We start from the raw sequence: 4,906 nt of genomic DNA, 5'->3' as shown, positions 1-4,906 counted from the left end.
GAGTGACAGTGGAACAAGTCTACCCTGATTCAATGGATCAACTTTCCTAGATCTGATATATTCCCTCAAAAGAAGTGGAACAAATCAAATCTCTTTCAAGATTTGATATTTCAGAAGTGATAATGGAACAAGTCTACCCTGATTCAATCTTCCCTGAAGAACAATGGAGTGGATCAACATCCCAGATCTGATAATCCCTGAATGACAGCGAACAGATCCTTTATCATATTTCAACTATGAAGTGACTGGACTTAAAATGATTGTCTCTTCATCTTTGCCCTATTCTTGTTAACACAAGAATGGACAAAGAGGGCACTGTCGATACTCGATTTTCATCCCGTTATTATTATTATTATTATCATTATTATTATTATTTATTAATATTAATATTGCTTTTGTAGGCCATGCAAGCAGCCAATCATCATTTTCTTACATGAGATATTCATACACAGGATTGGTGAAATATCATTTTCTTACATCTAGGGGTGGACCACACATGAATATGGCTTTTGCATTATGTCCAAGTGGATTTTCCTTTTCCCATAAGTAAAAAAAATGACAGATTTGGCACCACCACTGAAAACTACATGCCACGCCATCCATGCTTCCTTATCTTCTATCAAAAGTCAGCAAAACATGCACCAAATCAGCCACCCAAGTCAAAAATATTCGACAAACCTTTACCTAAACTTTGAAATAAAAATAAATCCCAGAAATTATGGGATTAAAACATACCTGCTTCAGCACTAATCTAAGGAAGAAAGAAAAAGATGGATTCGAAGCAACCATAAATACGAGGGAGAGTGCAAGAAAAAAGGAGGAGGGGAGCAAAACGTGGGAGGATATACGGGAGAGAGAAAAGGAAAAAAAAGGCTTCAGTGATTCTTCCGGATTCTCACCGTTGATCGGAATCTTAGATCACCATTCCGAACGGTCAAAAGTTGCTCAAGACCATCACGAACAACATACTGAAAATTCAGGACGATCAGACGGTGGACGGCGGTGGATCGGAGAAAATAAGCCGAACGATTTTTGGCGTCTTTCCTGAGATCCGGATCTTCGATCAACATTCCGAACGGTCGAAAGTTGCGAGAGATCAGCATGAACAACATACTGAAAATTGAGGACAATCAGACGGTGGACGGCGGTGGATCGGAGAAAATAATTCGAATGGTTTTTAGCCTTTTTCCGGCGATCGGGATCTCCGATCAATACTTGAAACGGTGAAAAGTTGTGTAATGTCAACACGAACAGCATACTGAAATTTCATGACGATCAGACCATAGACGGTGGTGAATCGGGAGAAAACAAATCCAGACGGTTTTTAGCCTCTCGTCGGTGATCGGAACCTTCGATTAATATTCCGAACGGTCAAAAATTGCGCGATGTCAACACGAACAACATACTGAAATTTCAGGACAATCGGACGGTGGCACGGCAGCGCAGCAACACGATGGCCGGTGAATCATTTATGACACATGTTATGTATTTTTGGTATAATTTCTGCTTAATCCCTGAACTTTTATGTGTGTTTTTCATTCCAGCATATGAATATATATGTTTTCTTGATTTTAACACTATAGTTTCTGTTATTTTATTTTAGTCATCAATTTATGTTAATTTTTTGTTTGTTTATGCATTTGGCGCGTAATTATGATTAATTGATGTTCTATCCTTTAAATTTAATTTGTTGTGTTTTTATTTGGTCTTTATATTGCATGTTTATTTAATTTTAGTCACAAATGTTGATTATTTTGTTTTTGTCATTTAGACATTAGAGTTCTATGTTTTTGCATGTTTCTTTTTAGGTCCTAAAGGTTGATTTATTTCTTCATATATTTGACCATTTAATATCTGCATGTACTTTAATTCTTACTTTGTTTGTATTTAAAAATAATATTTTATTTAATATGGTTTAATCCTTAAATATAGTTATTTCGTGAAATTTGTATTTTGAAGTTAATATGTTTTTTAAGTCACTTTCGTACATTATATTATTAATATATATATATATATAAGTTATAATATATATAATTTGTGGTGTTTAAATATTTTTACATAACACTTTTTTGCATAATTTGCATGATAGCCTCATGAGCATTACTTGACTTGAATTGAAATAAATTGACTAAGGGTAATATTCGAGCATTTTAATATCGTCGTAAAGTGACTGTCTTAACGTATAAGAAAGTTACTTTCGATAATTTTAAAATGAAAGTCTATCCTATAAGTGACACCAATTAAAACAGATTCATTTTTTTAAAATTTGGGGACTGAGGAAAAGATCGTATTCTTTTAATTAAATTCATCGAGAAAAGACAGTTAGATCGAATCTATGGTCTCGTCTCTTGATATTTAATTAATTGAATACCTTTATTCTCATTAAATATTGGTAAATAAATAATTAATCAATTGCTTGATAGTTTTTTTTTACTTTTCCATGTGTTTTTAAAGGATTTTTCAAAATAATAATGTTCGATTATAAATAATTAAATATTATTATTTTATCTCTAAAAATTATTTTGGGTGTTATTATTTTGAAATTTAGAATGAAATTTTAATATTTTTTATTTCGATTGGAGTAAGAATTGATTGCTTCAAGGTATGATAGATCATTTCTTCTCGATAGGAAATAATTAAATATTATTATTCTTTCATCCAAAATTTTGAAAATTATTATTTTAGGGGATCATAAATCAAATTAATTTTGAACTTGTACATTTTATTGCAAAGACAATTAATTAATCGATTAGGTACCGATTTAGGGCGTTGTGGGGGTGCTAATCCTTCCCCACGTGTAACCGACTCCCGAACTCATTTTCTGGTAACGCGGACCTAAATTTGTTGTTTTAATTAAAATTAATTTTTATTTAAAATGACAAAACGTTTTTGGGTGCCCAATCACACCTTAATTAAAGATTAGTGGCGACTCCTCGAACCGTATTTTTATCATAAAAGAATTTCCAAATTTTCGAAACGAGAGGTTTTTTTAATCACATTCACTTTTAATTTAAATTTAATCTGAAGAGAATAATTAAAAATTGGTGTGGTTTCCAAAATCTCACACGGGAAAAAAATCGTTTCGACATTAAGTTTATTTATTCTTCTCACTCTCGACTTTGTGCCTTTGAATTAGCTGTTAAAGACTGTGATTCTTCTCTCTCTGGCAAGTTAGTATTGGATGTTCTTACTCGATGGAATTCTACTTACTTGATGATTCATAGGGCACTTGAGGATAGATTAGCAATTAACTTGTTTGTTAATAGGGAAAATGAGTTGGATATCATTACTGATCATGAATGGGAAATTATTCAAACAATCTGTGATTTTCTTGAGCCTTTTTATGAAAATTACTACTCTGTTCTCTGGTTCTAAGTATCCCACTTCTAACTTGTATTTGGCTAACATTATTGTAATTGAAAATTTGTTGTGTGAAACTCATAATGATCCTTGTGAAGATATTTCTGCAATGACAAGACCCATGCTTGAACTATATGAGAAATATTGGTTTGATCACTCAATGATTCTATATTTTGATGTTTTACTTGATCCTCGATATAAATTACAACTTCTGGAAGAATTGTAAAATGTTCTTTATGTTGAGGATGAGGTTCGATGGAGGGTAAGTCTTATTTATAATGAGTTTCTTGAGTTATATGTATTTTATTCAAAAAAATGCACATTGTTGTTCTTCCTCTTTTTCTTCTATCTAAAGTAACACATCTTTAGATAGAAGTGACTCAAGTTTCAAACGGCCTCGAACATTTAGAAAATCAGATCTATTTCATGTTAGTTATTTTAATTTCGAGTTGAATTTTATCTTATTTATTTCATGTTTTCATTTACTAATTTTTGTCTTTTATTTTTCAGAATTTTGATGCCAATTTAGCTGCTTCAAGGAGTGGACGATTCGATGTTGACTCTTACATCAGTTTGCCCCTTGTCCCTCATACTGGAGAATCTGACTTTGATATTTTTGAATATTGGAAAAATCAAAGTATTTTATATCCGATACTTTCTCGCGTGACGAGAGATATATTGGCTATTCCAATTACTTCAGTTGCATCTGAATCGTCCTTTAGTATGGGGTCGAATTTTGAACAAATTAAGAGCTAAACTCTTACCTAAAAATGTTGAGATTTTTTAACAACTCGTAATTGGTTGTATGGTTTTGAGTCAGAGGATAAGGATGAAGAATACCTTACTGTGGTTAATGAGTCTTCTATGTAAAGGTATGCCAATTGTTTTATTTTGTTTTATTTTTATGTTAATGTTATTAATATTTCAAATTGTTTATTAATTATTTTAATTTTAATTTTTTAGGGTGTTTAACAGTAAGTGAAACCATTGGAATTGGAGATTTTGTCTTGTTTCTTCCCTTTACAAGTAACTTTTATTACTAATGACTTATTATTTTTATGTTTAAGAGCAACTGAAACCATTGTTTACTAATTTGTTTTTTTGTAGGGTACCTTGCAAGTTACAACAACATTATTCTAAATGCTTCTTACTATTTTTTTTCTTGATTCTGCTTGATATTGTTCTGTTATTAAAACTATGTTGAATGCTTGATTCTATAAGGGTTTGGTAAAGTCGGAAATGTTTGGCACTGTTGTCATCGTATTCCCTTTGGCTTTACCACTGACTGCATGCTTGTTTAATGCAGAAATAATTGTTGTAACTTGTTATTTTTTTTCTCTATTGTTACTAATGTTAAATTATGTTGGTGGCTTTAAAGCTGAAAAGCTGAAAGTTCCCATAATTTAACAGTGTTGGCAACATGTAGATATTTTGATGCAAAAGCTCAATGAAGAAATTCTGGGTAACAAAGTTAGGCTTTTAACCTAAAACTTTTGTTATAAGATCTGAGAGCTTAAAAAAACTTTGTTTTTGTTCATTTTATTGT

The sequence above is a fragment of the Hibiscus syriacus genome, unplaced genomic scaffold, assembly GCF_006381635.1.
Source record: "Hibiscus syriacus cultivar Baekdansim isolate YM2019G1 unplaced genomic scaffold, ASM638163v2 tig00111166_pilon, whole genome shotgun sequence".
Lineage (NCBI taxonomy): Eukaryota > Viridiplantae > Streptophyta > Magnoliopsida > Malvales > Malvaceae > Hibiscus > Hibiscus syriacus.
This window is presented reverse-complemented; position numbering follows the sequence as displayed.